Source organism: Poecilia latipinna, unplaced genomic scaffold, assembly GCF_001443285.1.
Source record: "Poecilia latipinna isolate Pla-1442-1.1 unplaced genomic scaffold, P_latipinna-1.0 Scaffold2, whole genome shotgun sequence".
NCBI lineage: Eukaryota > Metazoa > Chordata > Actinopteri > Cyprinodontiformes > Poeciliidae > Poecilia > Poecilia latipinna.
In genome coordinates, this window is record NW_015112618.1 from 327585 (window position 1) to 350392 (window position 22808).

Sequence of the window (22808 nt, forward strand, 5' to 3'; positions counted from 1 at the left end):
TGCTTCATGAATGACAATTTCTAGAAACGTATATGTAATGTAACAAAATTCCCACAGTTGTCAATAAGTTAAATGCTTTTTATTATGAATCAAATAAATGTGGCTTGCAAAAATTGCTTCATAATCTGAAAAGTACACCAAGCGATCATCAAAATCCCATGGTGGGTTAAGTGGTTAGCAGTATTACCTTACAGCTTCCACATTGCCAGTTCCAAAATCTTGGCACGGGCTTTCAGTGTGGACTTTGCATGTTCTCCCAGTGCATATATTTTCTTCTTCTTTTTATTTTTATTTTTTTAGATCTCATGGATCTAGGTTTTGTAATGATAAAAGACAAATTTTCACTACATCAACATTCTCCAGGCACCTGTGCATTGAAGCTAAATGGTGAAGGTTTGGGTAAAAAGGTGGCGCATTGTATGAATAGGTGTTAAGGCAGCTCCAAATGGCTGCCATGAGAGATGCAAGGATTCCTCAAACATGCATATTAGTATGTCTAACCAACACTCCAGATATGTGTTTGGTGACAGAATAACGTTAAAACATGATATAAAACTAAAAAATGTTGATTTTTGCATAATGCCCCCAAAACCTTTAGCGTGTGTCTGGATGTGAAACTGGATGATCGGTTGATTATTTTCATTAAATTACCAGCAGATAAGCAATAAAATTCAGCTCTTAGAAATCTAACTTTAAAGCAGCCACCAAAAGCACTGCACAGTATCACTGTGCTATTTTCACATCTTAAATCAAAGCCTTCTTGTATGTCGTGTTCATTTTTTCTTTTGTTTTTTGCTGAAATAAAGTGAGCAAACGTTCACTGCTTTCTATATTTTCTGTCAAAGTTCGAGCAGAGAAACAAATGGAAAGCAGGAACTGTTTCAATTAAGTACTTTTCTGTTTATATCTCGTGGAACATACTACAAATGGTAAATTGTAATCTGTGGCTGTAATTACAAGATACTCAGATTTATTAAGTTGTACTCACTAAAATTGCACAAATGTTACTCAATCAGTTAATTCAAAATAAAAATTTGGAGGCAACAAGTTTGAATATAATTTTTAAGCAAGGAGAACTAATTAGGTTGAGTACAACTTCCTCAAAATTATCAACTTAGTTGAATTGTGTAAACTTAAGATGTACGTCTTGGACATATTAACATTTTTACGTTTTGAAAACCAACATTTTTTGAAGCAACAAGTTTGCTTTAATTGTTTGAGTAAACTCCACCTATTGCTTTTTATAGTGTAGGGTTAATTTTCATCAGCACTGTTGGAGGTTTTGCAAAGAGTTACATGAGATAAAGCATTACTCGGTCATTGCTATGATATTTCAGTAGATATTGCATACAAGCAGAAGCAGCTGGATACATGTGTATGATGAAGAACTTGCACTGCTTTGCAACCAAACTATCTCACAGAAGGTAAATATAGAATTGACAATGACACTTCCAAATCTTTGTGTTTAAGCTGGAAATCAAGTAAGTACATCAACGAGAGATCTGAAGCTGATAATTCATCTCTCTTTCACTTTGATCGGACACAAGAGATGGATAACCTGTATAATGATGTGTGACCGTCAAGGAAATTGATATTTAATAAATCAGGATTCACTCTTCATTATCCAAACCATCATTCAGCTGATGGAAGAAGCAGGGCCAACTTCAGTTTTAAGATCAAAAAGGTTTTTTTTTTTTTTTTTTTTGTCATGGCGGAGGGATAGAAAACCGCATCTTTCCTGACCCTGGAGGGCTCTGATCATCAGTCTTCAGAAGGACTTCAAATGGGCTCTGACAGAAAGGGCCAAGGCAATTGAATTCAACATTTATGATGGATCAAAAGCTTTTAGTCTGTTTTTACTTGTCAATTTGTGCCATTTTAGTAACAGGGCTGTAAATAGAGAGTTGCGATTTGAAGAAAAAGAAGCCTTAAAATATATATATTTTATGAATTTCTCTGTGAGGACAAATAACGCTGGAGTAAAAGATTCTGTTTAGCATTACATAATGCACACAGCTAAACTTTCACATACACACATTCTTGAAGTTTGACCCAAGCAAGTTCAAGACGAGGCAGATAAGATTTGCAGTCTGACCATCCTAAGAGATCCATTGTCAAAGATATTAGCATGGACAGTTGCTCTGAAGTCCACCGTCTTTAGATGTTTCAGGACTGTCAGTTCTTTTCATGGAAACTGAGCAGTTGAGGCACATCTGTTGCCCAGACGGACAAACCCAACTTTCCCTACTCTTTGCAGATAAATGATCAATAGGGAATGTAATCTATAAATGTTCATCCAATGTTTTTCCCACACATCTGCAACTTCAGTCACAACTATCAAAATTTTTAAAGTGGTGAAGGGGTGTCGGCACATCTGACAAGTTTGTCTGATGACTCTGCCACCTGCAGTTTAGAGAGGGCAAAGAAGTAAATTCAAATGTGTGAAATTCAGTACAAGATGAATTCGAGTTTCTCAATCCACACGCAAGACTTTATGTAAACTGATGTGTTATTTAAAACCCTTAAGGTTTGTCACATTTTTTTGCCATTGTTTGCCAAACTTCAAACTGTTTTATGTAAGAGTAATCCACTATTGGATACATGTCACTCTAGATTCATAAGTAGCTAAGATACTGTGAAACACATAAAAACAAAGAGACATGATTTGAGTGAACATCAACTTTGGTTTACACTTAACTGGAAACATTTTTTTTATTGTGAATGCCTGAATAAATGTGCAACATCACAAAATAAATTAACAAACTTAATTTAATTCCAATTGAATTCCTCAGTTCACAATCCTGAGATTGGTCAAATTAAATGTGGTTTCATTCTAGCCAAAGTTCAGTTTTGATAATTAGGGAACCCTCATTATTTCAGTCACTGTACATTGCTGAGAAGTCATTCAGTCAAGTCAACTAATTCAGGGTGCACTTTATAAGTGCTGCAATTTAAAAAAAAAAAAAAAAAACATATTTGTGTTTCTGAGATATAAAAACTTGAGAGAATTTCTGAGGCAAAAGATTGCAGTGAATTTTATTTAGGGGTATCTAAAAAAGAACTTTGTAGATTTTTATTTGTAAAACTTACAGAAAATCATACGTGCTTTTCTGTTGACTTAATAATTGTGAGTTACACTCTTAGACTATATTGAATATTGTAGTTGTTACTGAACAAACTATGGAAAAGCTCAGTGATATACATTTATTTGATAGGCACAACAGTAATTAACCAACACCAAAAAGTGTTACTCAAATATGAAAACTGCTTTTATAAGACAATGGTGTCTTTTTTCTCAGCTGCTTGTCATGAACTTGATAAGTAAATTGATGTATCCAGACATAAACTCCTCTAATTAAATCAGAGTTTGAAATAAAACGTATGCTGCACATGTCCATTAGTCACCGTCAACATCTCACCAGAACCATCTTTTGTTAATGCTAATGCTGATAAAGTAAAAATAAAGTCCTCATTGCAAAAAAGGCGGCATACAAAAGAAGGTTGAAAGGGTCATAAGAAATGAACATGTTGAACCAGCATAGACATGCTGTACAAGGGCCTCTAAATGTGACTGAGCAGTGGTGGGGCTGACTGCTGCGAGTAATGGCTTCTGTGTGACAGGGCCTTGGGAAATGGAGTTGAAGCGATCAATATCTTATAATGTTAACAACGATCCCTCCTTCCATTTTGCTCTCCGAGACAAATCTATTAGAGATTCATCCCATCCCATCTTCACCATCCACTGCCAACACAATAGAGAAGAAGGAAAGCGGGAGAACAGGGGAAAAAAAATAGAAAGGAAGCAGGAACAGATGCCAAAACACAAAGCAGTGATCAACACTTACATTCAAAGACAAGACTTGTTTGCTGGTGGGGCATGCTCTGGTTGTATGCTTTGTTCGATTTGCAGCTCGATAGAAGGTGTGTGGCTGTGAAGTGATCCTCTTGTCACCACGGTGACTGGCCGATAATGAAGGAATATTGACAAACACAGACTCTGACATTGTTTTTGAAAAAAAGAATGCTTGACTTTGTAGTATGGGTAAAAGAAATGGAAAGTTTTTATAGCTCACAATACATTACAATGCATTTTTTAGTTTAGTTTTTTTTTTTTTTTTTTTTCCCTTTCTGAATGTGTGTCTGTGACCAGGATGTGTGGTGACGACAGCTCCCATCAGCCATGTCTGATTTGCCACATGTGGAATTTTCATTACAAGGAAAAGTCAAACAGTCATAAGTCCACACAGCGACATGACAAGGATGAATTGGGGGGAGATATGGTCAACTGAGGGCTGTTGAAGTCCCAGCTGCTTCATGGCCTTTTGGCTTTACTACTACCACCACCCACACACATAAACATTTACACACAGTAAATTTATATATGTTCAAGACTTTAGAATGGCATGCTTCTTAAAAAGGAAAGAAAGATGGAATTAAATAAAGGATACCTGTTCTGTAATCCAACCTTTATTAAAGGACAAACTATGAAACGTAAAATAAAAGCATGCCCACAAACAGGCAAACATGTTGACACACCAATGGATACAAATAGGCTAGAGGCCCCATGGATTCCCCTGCACCCAAGCAACTGTACATTCTGAAGTTTTACGATCTTGACCTCACATGCAAGTGCCACAAGCTCATATAGATAGAATCAATTTAAGTTAAAAAATGGCCCTGGCTAATCCTTCCTGCTATAACCTCAAAATCTGGATAGCAATGAGGTTAAACCCCTCTTACTCCAGATGTGAGACAGGGGTGTCTGTATTTGGCAGTAATTAATGTGTCTTTATGTGCATGCATGTGTGTGTGAAAGTGGGGCACACTCCTGTGTCAGCTGTGTCACACCCCCTGGCACTTGACGCCACTGGCCTGTCAATGAGATAGATAGACCTGTGATGCCGACGATAATGTTAGGGCAGATCCGTTTACACTCTGTGATGTCTCACTTTCCCTTAACATGCATCTCTTTGGTGGCTTTGCCAGAAAACGAAACCCCGCCCCCCCTTGCTTTGAAACAGCACGGTCTCCCAGCGTCTCTTCTTGAGCTTTACTTTGATGGTCTCTCACCTCAGACATCTTTATTAGCAGCTTTATTTTAGGTCCCACGTCCAGACAGAGAAGTTTATGTCAGCATCCTGAATATATACAAGGATTAACACTTTGCTCTGGGCAAAACCGTCAGTGTCTTGCCAAAGACACTCTAACATTTTCACGTCATCAAACTAAAATCACATATTTTAATATGTTTTATTAGGATTTTATGTGATAGACCAACACAAAAATGGGCGTAATCCAGAGCAACCAGTTGTTTTAACAGTATAGACACAATCATTCTGGAAAAGTCTAGCTTAATGAAGATCAATAAACACAGAAGGCAGGGCAATGATAAAGATGTGTACAGGTTTAACACAGAATTAGTACATAAAACATTATACCAAGTTTTCAATACATCAGATGTCAGATGGCCATTCAATCTGTCATCTGGAAATGATAAAAGTATGTTACAGCTAAAAGTGGCCTAAAAGTAAGACTGGACAAAGGCTATGGTTACTCTGCCAGCTGTTTAATAAAGATCAAGATTGTTTAAAAAAGATCAACAGCACAGCTGGCAGAATCTGTTGATAAAAACTTCTAGTTGTGAACTTCCCAAAACTGTCATTTTCTTAAAGCATACATCTATTGCTGCAATGGAACAGTCTGGATAAAAGCATATTCATGTGTTTATGTGCAAACCTTTCAGAAGAACAATGCTCATAGAGACATACCCTATCAAACTAGCAACTGTAATCACAAGAAAAGGTGATTTTATCAAATATTGACTTACTGCATTTTTATTAGTGGTATCGAATGCAAAGTGCATGCTATTAGATTTTTTTTAAAATGATTAATAAAAAGCTTTGTTAACCTTGTATAAGTTTTCTTTCAGTTTAAAATCTTGTGCTACGTTGACCTTTGTTGTATTGTATAAAAACTATGGTACGTGCACAAGTTTGTGGTGGTAATGTGACAAAATGTTCAAGGGTTCCAGAGGTATGCAAACTTTTCCATGTACTCTGTCTGAGTTTTAATGGATTCCAGATATAGAAAGATTGAATTTCTGTTTTATTTTTGCCACCAAGTTTATCAGATTTCAAACTGACATTTTCAACACTAAACATGGCTTTGACCATTAATCAATAAAAATACCAGATTGCCAACACCTAGAAACCTCCCGTCCTTTAGCCACTTAACTATTTAAATCAGTGGTAGCTGGTGTTATGAACTTTAGGAAAACCAATAAAGATGTGTCATTACTTATGACTTCCCAAGTTCTTTCTAATGCAGGAAGGGTTTGCATTTCAGCGAGTGATAATTTATGTTCACAGCACCCAGTCATGGTCAAGTTTCAATCAATAATTTAACACCAGGATGTGAGATGATCCCCATCATCATCACCACAGCAGTTTGATTAGGTTAATTCCATTTAATTGTTTTCTTTAAAACTCAAATAGAAATCATATTCTTGTGGTTTAAAATTATTGAGGATGATTTGAAAAATGAAATTAGCTAAAATCCAGTTAGAAGGTCTAAAGCAGAGGTCCCGAAACTACGGCCCGCCTCCTCATTTCGTCCGGCCCCCTGAACAATACCAGAGAGCATTCAGTGTTTTTTTTTTTTCTTTATATGTGGATTTTTCTTCAACCACCAGGGGGGCTCTTTAGCAGATATGAAACTTAGTTTCCCTCAATGGAATATATACTAGTCAGTACTAGTCACCGTTTCGCTCACGTTTTTTTTCCATTTGCATTCTGGGTAAAGATCTATCTACAAACGCGAATATGTCGTCGGCAGTAATCCAATACCCCCCCCCACCCCCCGCCCCCTGTCAACAAAACTTTTCTAAGGTTTCTTTCTCGAAAAACTAAGACCGGCCCCCGACCAGAAAAAGGAACAGTCATGTGGCCCTCGCAGGAAAAAGTTTGGGGACCCCTGGTCTAAAGTCTAGAGAACCATGCTAGAAATCACTAGAAATCATGAATGCACTGTGGTGTTTGGCTAAAATTGTTTATTTTGAATCTCAAATTAATCTGGTATATTGTGCTTCTACTCTTCCAAAATGTGGATTAGCCATTTAAAGTTTTAATGACTTTTCTCCAGGATGATTTTAGCTGGCATTAATAATGGCTGAGAGGATTTTGCAGTCTACTGACTTAGTTTGGAGGAATTGTTAAAGGTTTTTACTCATTATCTGTTTTTATAAAATAAATTATTCTGGAGACTGAAGAGTTCATTCCACTTAACACTTTAACAAAACCCTATCTGTGTCAGGAAGGCGAGACATGAGTCCCTTATTTTTGTACAATTGGACACACACACACACACACACACCCAAGGGGATAGTCAGACAGACAAATGCTCTCAGACAGATAAATTTTCACACAGAGGGCCTTCTACATTCTCAGCAAACCCCAGAACACAGAATCACGCTCACACACCCTCTCAGTGGATATAACCTAACCCTTAGCCTGTTATATCACTCTCATGTAACGGCGCAAGCCTAATGAGCCTGCATACACTGTGCTCCCTGTACAAATTAATATCTCTGTGCTGCTTGGGTCTGTGGGAAGCATCGCAAAGCATGCAAGTCTATGTGAGTACACATACATTTGTCCAAAACATTTCCTCTGACAAGAAGATACGCCCACACAGACAAATGGGCTCATGGACAGATAAATAGAGCTGTATAGACATTCTCAAGAGATATACTATTCATAGGGTGAATCTGCTTGAGACTGATCTGAAGACATTAGCATATGTAGTATGGCTGTCACATAGAGGAGTCTCAAGATGATTGGGACATATTTCTATAAGTAACACGGCACTCTGAGAAATGCGGTTAAGGAGAATCCTAACAAGACAGGCGTGGCCGTCTAGTAAACGGGTGTGCTTCTCAGTGTGCCACACGCATATGTTTTCTGTCTCACGGCAGAGCAGAATAACAGATTTTTGTTTTAGAGTAAAAGCTTGTTTAATTTGTAGCTGTTCCTTGAGAGACTGAGGCAAAACAGGTGGATGCTGCAAAAATCAAAGGCGTTCTTAAACTGCAAAACATGCCCGCGTTTCTCACAGAACTGTGTCTTTAAAGGACATCTTCGCAACCAAGACAAACAAGTCTGCATGCACTCAGGCAGATATTGTTATGGGCATATCAAAATTAAATTAGTCAGTGCTATTGCATTTCTCCTTGGCGCAGCAGAGCCCATCTGCAAACATGAAAGAACTGGATGGTTGTCTTTGTTTAAAGCCAGCTCTCACCTCCCAAACCCCAACTTAATAAGCGCCCATGTATTTATACAGAGCACATTTTCATTAACTGTAGCAAATTGCATTTTAATCCATGAAGCCCATTTCGTTGTAGAAATCGTTTGACTGGTTTGAGATTGGCATGAGTTACTGGCAGACAGAAGGCGAGGAGACAAAAGTGAAGGATGATAAAAGCTGTTATTTGTTCTCGGTTGTGTCAAAGGAAATTAACGAGATATGGGAATCCTAAAGAAGGTTCAGAGCAGTAAAAATCTATGTAAACTGGAGGCCATCCAACCAGTTCCTTTCTTTTACTTTTAATCCTTGACAAGTCAAAAAATTGAATTACCCTCCTATCGAGTTGTCATATATTATGTATATGTAAACAGTGTTTATCTACTTGTTTTATAGCATATCTGACAAGTTGCTTAGCAATATGGGGCCCATTTTCAGACAAACCTCCTTTGGTTCAAATATTATCAAACAATATATTTTCATTGGTTCGGCTCCTATTAGACCAGACTGTTGTTGCTTTGTAAATCTCCAGAGTGGCTTCTCCTCCTGTCGTCTGCTTTGATCCCTAAGCTGTTTCAGGGCCTTAATTGCCCTTTAATTTGTGTGACTACTGGATCCTGATGTTTGAGGCTGATAAAGACTTAAAGCTCAGCTAAGTAAAAACAGTGACCCACTGTGTGACATGGGCAGTATGCTTCACTGACTCACACAGATCTTCAGCGACCCTGTCATGCACACTGAGCCTGAAGGGTGTGCGGTATATTGACGAAACACCAGCAATGGAGGTTTCTGCCTCCTAATTAGCAATGTCGGATGGGCAACTCAAAGTTTGAGCAATCCTCCATAGCAGAAGTCTTCTCTCTGGTGAGTTCTGCTTGAGGTGCTTATAATGAGGATTCTCCCATGAGTTTGCCAAAAAAAAAAAAAGAAAGAATAGAAAAGACAACATTTTGTTGTTAGACAAAGTTATTTGAAAACTTGGGTCCTCATCCAGCCTTGTTTGTCACTGTTCCAGTACAACTTTCATTTTTTTTTTTTTTTTTTTGTCATGGTTCTGATTGTACAGAAGTTTGGGTGAAAAGCTTTTCTGAATGGATTAGTAAATGTTCCTTGACCTAATTTGTAAAATGTACATTAGTTTACAGTTAAATTTAATGTATTATTATTGCAGGTTCCATTAACAGTAATTTCAGTAAAACGTGCTTCAATGAATACAGTCTTTAATAATAAATTAAAATATATCTAATGATGAGGCTCTGTACTGCACCCTATAGTTTGAGTTTGTTTTAGTTTGTCCTAAAAGGCTCCTGTAGTTCGGGCAAGTTCCTGAGTAAGGCTGTTTCGGCAGTGCTAAACTTTGTCAATATGCTTTGCTGGCTACCAGGAAACATCTGTCTGTGAGTATTCTGTCGATATAAAGTGTTGTTGTTGTGTTAGACACTTATTTGAGGTATTTTATATTGTTTAGCCCTGAAAAACAACACTTTAATTAGCATTAGCATCTCTATTGTATTTCCAATGCAAATTAGATTCATGCTACCCGTTATTTGTGGTCATTTAGGCAGCACTTTAATTTAACTGGATTAGAAGCATTGTTTTTCATGTATTATTTCTAATGTTAACTTGTGTGAGTGTGATTTATTCCAGTGTTTGTAACTTGAATACAATTATGTTTTTGTGTGTTCTTTATTTTTAGAACATTCACAGTGAGTATTTGTTAAAGCCACTGTTAGCTACCTATAAAGCTAGTTTTACACATTAGTGGAAGAATAGGCTTTTTTTTTTACATAGTTTCGAAGTACGTTTTGAAAATAACAACCTTTAAGCAGTTATTAAACCTACTTTTCATTAGCCCACATTTCTGTATTATAAATGTTTTTTTAGGGGTGCACCAATTGCAAATTCTTATTTTGTCTGAGTGTTGCTAAATACAGAAGGAAAGTTGCTGAGCTGGTAACAGTGGGATGACCTTCGTCAAAGTGGATGCACCCCTAGTTTGTTTAATCGGCCTAATGTAATATTCTGATCCTAAATGTTATTTCATTAGCTTTTAAGTTGAAATCCTCAATATTAACAGAAAGGAATAAATTAATACACACAATGTTTCATTTCGTAAAGGGAGTTACTAAAATAACTCATAAAACTAGACTATAGTTTTAGCTGATGTAAGCTACTTGGTATAGCTGGTATAATATACCAACAGGAGGTACATAATTTATCCCTTCACAAAATAGCACAATGTAATTTGGCTCATTATCAGCTTTATTCCAACAGAAATGTATGCTGGTAAAGCCTCTTGTTATTATTGACCAGAAGATATTGAGCACTGCTCAATGAGCAGGGCTGGACTGGGACCACAAAACAGCCTAAACATTTTTGGTCATGGCAGCCCACCATGATTACAGTATTTATACAATTTATACAGTGGGTAAAAATCCCAGGACAGGTTAAATTCTGACTCAGTGCCTGGTTTTGTTGATGGTGCGGTTTGATTCGACAAAGCCTCTTTCCCATTCTAGCAGGGCTTACTGTTTTGTCTTCTCTGCTGTTTTTGCTTCCTTCCACTTCCTGATGTGGGACTAATCAGTACAACTGGGAGCTCCTGACCAGTCTTCTCAGAGGGGCTTGTATCAGCTGTTTGTGTCTGCCTTGACCTTCTCTTTCTCCTGTCACTGTGTTTGTTTAGTGAGCTTGAGATCATGTTGGGCTTTTGGTCTACACTATACAGTAGTCCCAAAACCAATGCTACTGCACTAACAGTGCCAATTGAAACAGCCACATTTCTCAATATGTTTTGTATCTGTTCATTCTCAAGTCAAAGTTGATTATTGTGCTCAGTTCAAAGATATGTCTCATTTGTTTTTGTCATGGCTCAGGATGTGATAGACACATTATGAAGATTTCACCAGATTTGCTATGCAGTTCCAGCATCTGACTTGTCTGGTTCATTTGCTTGGAGCAACTTAAAATGTGGCAATAGACGTATGGAGTGACATTCAGCGAGAGCTGTCAGTCAGCACCGTGAGCAGGCATGCCTACAGCTTTTATGCATCAACATTACTGCTCATCTTCTGTTGATTTTTTTGTTAAACTCTCATTGCAACAAAAATAGTTTAATGATGTTGTTTGCAAATGTAATCCATAAGAATTTAATTACTAAAGAAGATTTAGTAATAATCCATAAAACGTGTTTACTCCTTGGAGCTGTGATTACTGAAACAAAATGGAAATAAGCAATTTAAATATATATCAACAGCTATTTGTATCTCATACGACTAAAAAAAAAATACTTTAAATATTAATTATACATTCTGTTTGCAAAAAAACAGGTGATTGGGTTTGTTCTGGCAAAAATATAGGCAGTGGAAATTTTGACTAATGAGTCTTATTTTTTATCAATCATTTCAGAATGAATGTTAATCTAATATTTGCAAAAAACAAAACAAAAAAAAAAACTAAAATAACATAATGGTACAGTATAACATATTTTTAATGTTAATTTGCTGGGTTACATGCTATGTTATTTCTATGTGGAGAAAATACAACCATAGGAATTTAAGACCACTAAAGACTTGGTGCTTTAGCTGCAGCACAACTACAACAGCTAGTATTTGGACTTCTTGTTGCAGAGCACATTTAGAAAATTTTGGTATCAGCTATTTACACAAAACACATTAAACAGTTTAGCATTAATGTAAAGGGGAAAAGCCAAGACAGAGATGGGTATTTCAAGAACACATATTTTTTTTTACAACAGTCATGTAAAATTGATTTGTGACTTGTAAATGATCAGAGGCAGGTTATGGAGCAGTTCTTCTCTGCTGGTTTATGGTGGAGCTGTTTTGTAAAAGCATATTGGGTCTTGTTAGGTTGTTGAGAAAACTGTTTTCACCTATTGCAGTTCTGACTCGGGGGTCAGAGGCTTCTTTTTTCATCTTTTCAAGGTGAAACTCAGATTTTTTTTTAATATCAAACATACAATACAAACATATCACTGTTATATTTTTTTCCTTTCTTTTATTTATGCCAAAACAGGAAAGGTAACGGGCGATGTTGTTTTTAAGATGTCTTGACAGCAAGGTTGTGTTCAGAAAACTGTGGTAATAAGCAATAAATTGAGTTTCCTCCATTTGGTTTGTAAGAGGTCTGGCCTGGACAGAAGTTCCAAAAATTACTTTCTAGTTTGCTTTTCAGTTTCTTTTTATATACTTAATGAAGCCGTGAAACAACTATTGCTACTTGCTTTTTGTTGGATCTTGTTAATGACTTGTTCTCTGAAGTGTGGACACAATTGCAGAGGTGAAAACACTTTGCCAGGCTGCAGACACTGTTGAGAGATTGTCTCATTAAAATGTAAAGTAATATGCCTTCTCATTCAAAAATCAAAACAGGCACTGTCAGGCAGTGGGATATGATATTTCTGGATTAGAAACAATTTGAGCTGATTGTTTGACAAGAATTCAAGACTGCAAGTTTAGCAAAATCTAAACCATTGTTTAATACTTTGAGGTTAAACGGGAATGAGAAAAAGCTGTAAACTGCTGACATTAAGTTGTTGGATTGTTCCCTAGTTGGGCATTTTTGTGGCCGACTATGGACAGGTCCTCCAGGCATAATCATGAAGACGACCTGAGAGGCCAACATGCAAGTTTGAGAGAAGTTGAGTTCTGTGCTAAGCCATATTATTCCAAGCCTTGTTATTTTGGACAGTCCAGCCAGAGGGGTCATCACAGAATGACTTGTTGATGATGTAATAGGTGGAAAGCTGTACATGTGCCACACTATCATTTCGTTCCCTGGCTTGCCAAGCCGAGAGACAAATTTGAGCTAGAGAAAATCCCCATCTAATAGCTGTTTACGAGTGGCTGAGTCACCTTAGTGAAATCTTACTTCTGGCCAATAGCAGCATCACTCCAACTGCTTAATTCAGTAATACTTGCAACAAAGTTTTACAAAGATCCAATTCCTCTCAAAAATCTAGAGCAGAAGCCAGAATCAACATTATGACTCCTCTTTTTATTTAAAGGCCTCCTATTTGCTCCCATCAGGCGCCAGCGATTTGCACTGAGCAGGGTGGCCATGTGAGCCGGCCACCCCCGTGGTTACACAGATATGCAGACAAATGAAACGGAGATCAAGACACACAAGGCACTGGTGTGCTCTCAAAGCATAACGGCATCATTTGACCCAGAGACATTTGGTCATACTTTGTCTATTTGTGATGCAAAAAAAACAGAAAACAAGTTGGAATGCTTTGTTTTTCTCAATGATCTCAGTGAAATCTGGCATTTGTTATGTGACTTGCTCAGACTACTTTCTCATTTTTCATCAGGCGTAACTGCTGCATATAAAAAAAACACTCCTAATCCAGTTACAATCAGGGTTCATAAAAGAATTTCTTGACATTCATAACTTGCGTAAAGTACAGTTACATTACATTGGATCCTTGCAGACCCTTCACTGTCGTCACAGCCACACCTATTCCCAACTTCATTTCCCTGCAAGCCCATAAATTCCACTAACTGCCACCACTTGCTCACTATAAGCACAAGAAGTCACAGCTGCTGTCTCCCTTACTCTCAATAAATACCTTCTAATACAACGTCATTAACTCTGATTGGGGTTTTGTTTTTATTATACACTCTCACTAATGCAGAGAATTCTTTATTGCAATGTCTGCAGTGATTTTCTCAGCCACGCTGGCAAGGGCTCCGTCTCCTTCTTTACTCGATCAGCGCAGCCTCTGGATCACATCAGAAACACCTTTCAACTGTACATCTGAGTTCCAAGGTCCATTAACCTGATGCAGAATTGAAGGTAGTTAAATGTAACTCGCCTACTGAATGATTTGCAAAGTCGTCTTACAGGACAAGCTGAGTGGTACAATTTGAGACAGAGCGAGAAAATGTGGAGAGGAGAAATGAACCTTCTCTTATGGGTTGTTCTTTATCTAACCAAGGCAATTACATTTACAGCTGAACATTTCCACCTTTCCTATTACTTGTGAACAAGCAGCAGTTCTCCTGCAAGCTTTTTTCTCAGTTGATGGAGTACAATTGCTGTATTGTCAGTGGCAAAATTTGCAGAGAAGTATTCATATCTCTTAAATTGTTTGACACATTGTCACATTAAAACTGGATAGTTTATTCTGTTTTTTTTTTTCCTGACTGTTCAATGTATCAACATTTTTAAATATTATAACGTTTATGTCACAACAACATTTTGAAGACACTCAGATGTGGAGAAGTTTAAAGCAGCGGGTAGCTTATACAACACTATGTCAAGCTTTCAACATCTTTCTCCTCAGTCCATATTCTAAAAATTGAAACAAAACTCATTAACATTTTGTGTTTTAGACACAACTCAAATTGTAAGGAACCTCCCCAGTATCCCATTATGTGATTCATGAAACTTAGTGAAGTGTAAAAAATTTGCCAAAAGTCAGACAAAGTCAAAGAAGATTTTGTCAATATTAATTTCCGATGTTATTCTCGTTTCATATTATCGGATACCACATCTAGTCGGGAAGATCAGGACAAAAAAGGCTCAGGTGATTTAGAGGCTTTCCTCTTCATACATCGTTGACCAGGAAGGGTGACTTTAAAATGGAGGAACATTTGAGACTGACTGAGGCTCATTATAACTTCTAATGACTTTACACTGGAAACAATTGCCCTTGGTCTCTCTGGTGATTATTCTAGCACAGGTTTTTAATTGATAGGATATAAGAGATGAGGTGTTTTAATAAAAGAGGGAAAATGGAAAAGGAACATACTGTTCCATTTCCACATGTTTTCTAAACTTCTTCTAGTCACAAGAACAAATCTGGACAAATCACAGTTTGTGAGGTGGTTGATCTGATTTGTCTCAAGCAAACCAATAGTCTGAGAATGAAGAAGATACAAGAAAATGGGGAGACCGAGAGGTCTTTCCAAAGGGGAAAATTGGAATAAGAAAGGAGGGAATTTCTACCAGAGTCTTGGGAGTAAAAGTTGGGATATGCAGCAGGAGAACGAGAGGGACAGGGGAGAGATTTAAAGGGAAAGGGGGAAATTGAGAGCCCGCATAGCACTTTCCTCTGTGAGCTGACAGGGCTTGACGCTCAACTAACAGGGCTGTTTTGACAGGTGTCAGATGGTCCATATTACTATTTCACCGCCGGGCCCTTGGGACCCTCCCCACCCGGGCCACGTGTACAAAGACGCATAAAAAAAAAAAAAAAAAAAAAAAAAAGTGAAATGGCAGGAAAAGGAAAAAAAAAAAAAATCCCTCACTTGACTTCCTTTCTGTGCAGCTCAGTGACTCTACGTTCTTCCAAAGGATGGACATCTCCTTCGACTTTTCTGTGTGGGCATAATGGAAAAGGTGTGTGTGAATATAAAATAGACTTTCTTTCCAGCAGTCTGCATAAGTGAAATTGAGAAGAGGTTGTCAGAAAAGAAAATGTGGAATTGTTAATTTTGTGCATCTGCAATAATTAGTTTGCAACCACACACAGGTGGAACAAATCCCATCATCTCTGAAAGAGGTTAAGCTGTAATGCTAGAGGCTTTCCTTAATGTGGTTACAAAGATCTCAACAGGTAATAAAAATATTGATCCGATGCTTTTCATCCTGGAATCTATTATCTGTACATAAAATGCGTGCACAGGCAGTGTGATAAGTAAGTAAAGGATTGTATAATTTGATTACGGCTTTTGACTTTACACGCTCTGTGATGTTAAATCAAAAGTCAACATGAAAGACTGCAGTCACAGATAATTTGGTTATCAATATTGTGATGCTAGGCAGTGCTTCTATTGCTAGAAGCACTATCTGTAAGTGACAAAGGGATTCTTGGGTGCATAATATATTATACGTGGTATGCTGCCTGTACCACGACAAAAAAAAAGATAACTATGTATATTTCAGATATTCAAGTTCTAAAGCATCCCAAACCTTTTGGACATTCTGAAAACTCCCAAATGCTCACAGCCATGATTTACAACAAGTTTGTAATTGTCTCTTGTTAGAGGGAACACTGCGGCTGCGGCTCTGAGCAGAACTGTTGCAAGTACTTGGAGCATGTTTCATAGTTACAGCATGAAACGAGAGAGTCCCCGCTTGCCTGATGCACTGGGACTCTGAGGGTGGATCTGATTCTGCTTACTGCTGCTGAACAAAGGCCTGGCATGACCAAAGGAATGATATGGTCTGGGATGTTGTTTTGAAAACAAATGCAACGAAAGACGGTCGACATTAGAACCATATGAGCTTGTAAAAAATATGGATACTTATTTTTCTGGCTCATTCATTGAACTGTAAAAGCAAAATTTTACTCAGACTTTTACACTTATTTATGTAGGCAGAAATTACTAGCAAAATGAACTGTGCTAACCTATTAAACCCTTTAAAACAAATGTTGGAACAAAATATTGGCATTTTAATATTTTGAATTAAGCTTTTAAGTATATACTACATAGCACTGATTGAGCGACCATTAATCTGGTTCTGGACTGGTTATCCGTAGATATTTGATCCTAAATGAGTCAAATTGGAGTCGGGGACAAAATATGATGGTCACAGCTTGAATTAAAGGGGAAAAAAAAAAAAAAACATTTGCATTTGTTTTTTTTTTCCTCATGGATTTTGTACATGAGAATTTACTGGATCTGCATACAGGAAAGCTACTAAAATATTTTGACAGTGTGCTATCTTAACATGCTTAGCTTTTCTATAGTCTTTAATAAGACTCTTTTTTTGCTGTAAAGTAGCTTGTGGAACTGCTGTACTAAAGTTGGCATATTTAATCCATGTTTTGATATCACTCATAAATAATTTGTGCGACTTTAGCTTTGAGTTTTCCTAATTCTTTCCGTATTTCATATGTATTCATATTCTGCTCACTTGTTCCCTGTGTGTTCTTCAGCAATGTATCCCATTAATTTAGCTTAAAAGGGGGTATTATACAAAATAATACTTTTCTGAGCTTTATATCATGTTATGATGTAATTTGGAGGGGGCCTAAGTGACTCGTCATATGATGTGCTGTCTATTTACCTGAAGCTCTACCTGGAAGCTTCAGTCCCCAGCTGATCCCCCACCTGATGGAGCATCCCTCCCTCATGCCTTCCCCATCAAACTAGGAGCAGCAGCAATTAGCAAACACCTGATGTGTGTGTCTGCTGAGCATATCAAAAAGCCCTTCTCCATGGGCATGGCTTTAATCCGTTCTGGCGAATATTTTACGCAAGCAAAATGATTGAGTGTCTGAAAGGGTAGGAGGTTTCTAAAGAAATAAATGCCAACTTCAAGGCAAGTCAAATTTATTTAAGATGTAAATACATTTATGTGACAGGATTCTCATTACATCTGAAGATAACATAGTGTTTTGATGGACCTGGAAAATCCATAATTCCGTCCTTTAACTTCTCGTATTTGCCTTCCCTCACAGCTCCACTTTGTTTCTGATCAACCACCTGCTCCTTGTTCATTTGTCAACTCTCCAGCTTTAATAACTCAGTTAAACAGGTAAGATCATCTTGTTATTCCCACAAGCTTGTTTCATTGTGTTTCTCTTGTGAGTTGTTATTTTGGATTTTGCGATCTTAGTTTTTGAATTTCCTATTTAAATAAAATATTTATTTTTTTTTGGTGGGGGGGGAGATGGGTAATTATTAGTTTTGACCAGATTCAACTTATTTTAACACTGGGTTGCAAAATAAAGGGGGGGAAAAAGAAAGAAAAACAAGCTTAATTGCTTTCCTTTCAATACTTCTTAAACTGTCTGAAATAAATTATTCTAACAGGGCTCACGCTAGTGACAACCAGATTGTCGCTATTGAGCTAGTTTCAATATATATAGTCTCAACTCAAAGTGTCAAAAATAGTTTTCACCGGTATTTACTTAAATTCTCACACTTTGCCACCAAGAATTTCTTTAGGATTATTACTGTCGAAACTGTCAGCAAAAATAAAAAATAAAAATAAATAAATAAATAAATAAATCAACAAAAGCAATGCATGCTATGTGTTTAAAATAACATTAGGTAGAGATGAAGAAATCGGGAAACTACATAAAGCACTTTAAGAGATTGCATTCTCTATTAAATTACTTCAACCTCTATGATCTCATATTAACTCTCGTAATATACTTTTATTTTAGTTTGTCCTTTTGTCTTCCTCCCTCTCTCATCCAGGCTTCCTCTAATCACTCAAACAACAAGATTAAAAGGGGAGAGTTTAACCCGCTTGCCAATCAACAAAATGGACAGTTAAAGTAAAGGTGTTCCCTGACTCTATAGACCTTTGCCCTTGTTTTTCTCTGTCTCATCATACCTGTAACCTCACCTTACCTTTTGTCTCATTTGTCTGAAAACAGAGAACTTTTAATATCTGCCGAATCAATGCAAGTTAAAGAGAAGACCGATAAAGTGCCCCTGAACTTTGCTTCATTATTCGTCATTCCAAAGCGAGCTCTGTTTTTAAAAGCGTCTGATTCAGTTCCCCATGAGTATGTTAAAACAGGAGGCCATTTTCAGGATTTTATGGGGTGTCCTGTTTTTCCAACATACCTCCTGTGATTTAGGCAATATGCTTGAAATAAGAAGTTCTGAAGGGTAAGAGGCAACTCGGGTTTTACTGCACCTACTCTAAAAACTAAAATAAAAATAATGTGAAATAGACAAATGACAGGCCAGAGCATGTACTCTCAGGGGTGGGATTTGTTGTAATGGCACTAAAGAGACCGCTGTCCCCAGCCCTGTTATCCAGCGTCTCGTGCTTCGCCTTGAGATCACACTTTTGCAGAAGTTGGCATTTAGGCAACGGTTTCGTACAGTGAATGTCACCTCTAGCAAAATGTGGAAAACAAATACGACTTCAGAGCTTGCGAGGGACGAGAAGAGGGTGAGAATTTACGGCAGGCTGGGTGAGGTGAGCTGGTTCTCCGAGCACTTTGGCAGCCTTGAAGCATGTCGGCCTTCCAAGTTAAACACCGGTTCAGTTTCCTGAGCACGGCTATGTTCCAATCACATCAGCTAAATGTGTACACAAAGAGAGTATTTACATCTGTCCCCCCAAAAAAGTTTTTTTTTTTTTTTTTTTTTTTTTTTCTTGGCAAACAATTTTTGCTTAATTCACCCTGTCTGATCAAGGTTTAGGAAATTTTAAGATTTTACAAAATCTGAACGGAGCCATTTGTCATATTCATGTGCGGATTATTAATGTTCTTTTTTGTAGAATTACATCCACATAAAATGAATAGTCCCAACTAACATCCACTTCTGGAAAGTAAAGAAGAGAAAAGGGCCATAAAACCTTATAATCACAAGCTGAGAGGCTCTTCTTTTATTCATGCTTTTAAGCTCTTTATGTGTCTGTGGGATCTGCTTAAAATTCATAGCTCAACGTTGAAAAACCCTAACATGAACCCACTGTCCAAATATTTAACTTCAACCAGTGATACTGTATTTCAATTAATCTCTGCTTGTTTATTGGCTTTTATACTGAAGTTCCCATTTAATCAGCATTTTATTTGTTTTTTCTGTCAACGTACCTCGGTGTTTTCATCGATTTACATTCTCCTCGTGTCTCGAGTTGATAAAATGAAACAAATCCAAATTGCTAATCAGCTTGACATCATTGCTTTCTGTTCTCGTATATCTTACTATAGAACATCTGCCTTTGTTCGGCAAACATTTTAAGCTCTTTATACGCATTACGTTGTTTTCTTTTACAAATTAGACCTCTGGCACAGGGTGATTTGTTGCAGGAGCTCACACCTGCGTCTGGAGGAATTAAATAGGTTTTCTGGCACTCTTCCAGTCCTTTTATGGAACTCCTATAATTCCAAGTATATCGTTTACTGTGTTTAATGATGCTCTGTATTTTTTATTTTTTTTTTTACTGAATCCCTGTTTTACCATTGCAGACTAATGAGAGGGGATCAAGACTAAAGCTGAAGCAATTGGAGATGGTGATAAAAGTAGTTTCTGGCTGCGTTACATAAGCAGAAAAATGTTCAGTAAAAAAATAAAATTAAAGCGTAAGTGAATGTGTGCAATGAGGCTGGACAGCAATAAGAATCAACAACCCTTCAACATAACTGGGGCCTGTCAACATAAACTGCTGATAAAAAAATCAGACTTGACTAGCAGGTCCCAGGGTGAACTAAATGAAACATGTAACGTTTATTGACTCCATAAGTTTAACAAACCTAGTAAAATACCTCAAAATAAGGTAGCAATTGGTGTTTTTGAACAAAATATTTTGTTCCCATGATACAAGGAATGCAACCTTGTCCTGCACTTTCTGAATGAAGTTATCAGTAATAATTTTATTAACTGCAAACGCCATTTGCCCTCTACAGGTCTGAATGTCCTTGTTTCAAGGTTTTCTATGTAGGTAGAATCGGAGTAGATTAGCAGAAGACGAGCTTTTAATTCATGCAGATAACTTAAACTATATGTAAACACATCTGTGGTTCATCGAATGCAGTGGGATTGATCACATTCATATGCCCATAGAAAAGTAGACATGCAAAGAACAATAAACCAAATGCGAACCTTTAGTTTATTGTTGAGAATTGAGAATGCTAAAAAAAAAATAAATTTGCTTTCTTGGAAATCTGTGCCATTCTGTGTTGAAGTAAGTGTCAAAAGTGTAAAAGAGCTCTTTTTTTTCCACTTCTGAGTGAAGACACTTGGGTCCTCTTTTTGGTGACATATAACAAGAAATTATGACAACATTCTTATCGGTTCGGTATAATGACGAATAGCACAGATAACATGTTTGGTGGCGTGGGTGTTTTTTATTTATTTTATTTAGTTTGTTTTGTTTTTTTAATCAAGCGCTCCCATTCCTAAGTGATACTTGCAAAGAGTTCAAGAGCCTTTGGTATTATTGGAGAATACAGAATTATAAACATAAAAGGTCAGAATGACTCAGAAAATGGGAAATTCCAACACCATGTGAATGCAGCCCAGCTTGCCAGTAAACAGAGAACATAACAGCTGAGTTTGGAATTTGTGAAATTTTGTTTCAATTGATCAATTCTGGAGATCTTTTTTTTACATCTATAACTTTATTTACATAGATGTTTTCTGTTAATATACTTTTTGCTTTTCATTTCAAAACTTATTTTAAAACAGTTTTTGGTCTTTAGAGTTTTGATATAACAGCCTTACATTTTTGCTCACAAGCCTTCTAAAGATTTTTAATTAATTCTCAAATTTCAACTCTATTCTTGAAATTCACTCTTGAATATATTCTATAAATTAAAAGAAAAAAAAATCCACCATTCTGTTTTCCCCCAACATGACTATTATTTGGTACAAATTACAAAAAAAAAAAAAAAAATGTAATCCAATGTTTAACCTCAAAACAGACAATGATCATGCAGTAATTATTGCACTGTATTGAGTCAGACCTTTTGAGAGTATGTCATAAATTAACTATCTGTTTCATATTTTCCCTACATAGCATCAGATTTAGATTAGCTTTAAATCTGCTAAATTTATGAAAAAAATAAAGTTTTGTCAGTTTCAACACACACTCATAAAAATCAGTTATGTTTGATGCCAGGTGACAGCCTTTCCACCGAGTTGTTGACATATTACAGCAAAGCTGCACCCATTTTCTGACTACTGTTGAAACAAAATCACACCAGTGGTTCTACAAACTTTAAACATTTTTCTTCCACAATTAGGAGGCAGATTTAGACCTGTTTTTGGAAAGCTTTCACTTTGTGTACAGAAACTCTGAGTCTGAAGCCACACTGGTAGAGTGCAGCTCAAAGTCCATGCAAAGACGTATCACAAGAATATTTACTCTTAACAGCAGGGGGGTTTGTGATCATGTGAAATAAATCCAAAAGTACACGCGATCGGTAATGAGGACTGGCTTGTTGTTTACTCTGACTTCATTGGGTGCTGTCATCATGTGGTTTCAAAATGCAGGCTAGTCCAGTTGCTTGACTACAAATGCTTGTGAAACACACACAGACACACACACACACATAAAACACAGTTAAAATAAAATGTACGGACGCATTTTTCCAGCTTGCTACACCCACATTATCTCGGAGAACAGCATAAAACGGGCCAGACATGAAAAATGAGCTGCTTTCTACAAAGAATTAACTGACGGCCTTTGGCTGCATAAGCTTTGTTTTAATTTCCTGAACTTGTAATGGTCCCTGCATGGAATTTAATATCCATATGGACAGAGTTTTTTCCCACATAAAATAGATGCAAACAAATGACCCCAGACACTTCCATAAATAATGTTAGTTTCACCACACAACTCCTTGGAGTTGTCTTTAGAGTCAGTTCCATTTTAATAACTGACTTTATTCATAAAACAGGATTTCCAGAAAAAACACAAGCCTTCTCTTGTCATGTTGCCTGTAATTTTTTTTCATGTTGATTGAGTTACCATATTGTGTCCATAAGATTATAGAGACACACACACACAAAAAAAAAAAAAAAAAAAAAAAAAAAATTAAAAACAAAAAATAGGTGTTCTTG

At 36.9% G+C, this 22808-nt stretch overlaps 1 long non-coding RNA gene across 4 annotated transcripts in view; it reads left to right on the forward strand.

Annotated features, from left to right (window-relative positions):
* Positions 1–9580: 9580 nt before the first annotated feature.
* LOC106952137 (uncharacterized) overlaps positions 9581–22808 on the forward strand; it is a 136065-nt gene continuing 122837 nt past the window's right edge. For 3 of the 4 annotated variants that reach the window (XR_001425926.1, XR_001425935.1, XR_001425930.1), the window contains exons 1-5: positions 9581–9698; positions 13984–14118; positions 15596–15666; positions 15800–15883; positions 17735–17811. This is a non-coding gene — a long non-coding RNA (uncharacterized LOC106952137). The remainder of the gene's footprint in view (positions 9699–13983; positions 14119–15595; positions 15667–15799; positions 15884–17734; positions 17812–22808) is intronic. The other variant, XR_001425943.1, reaches the window with a different exon arrangement.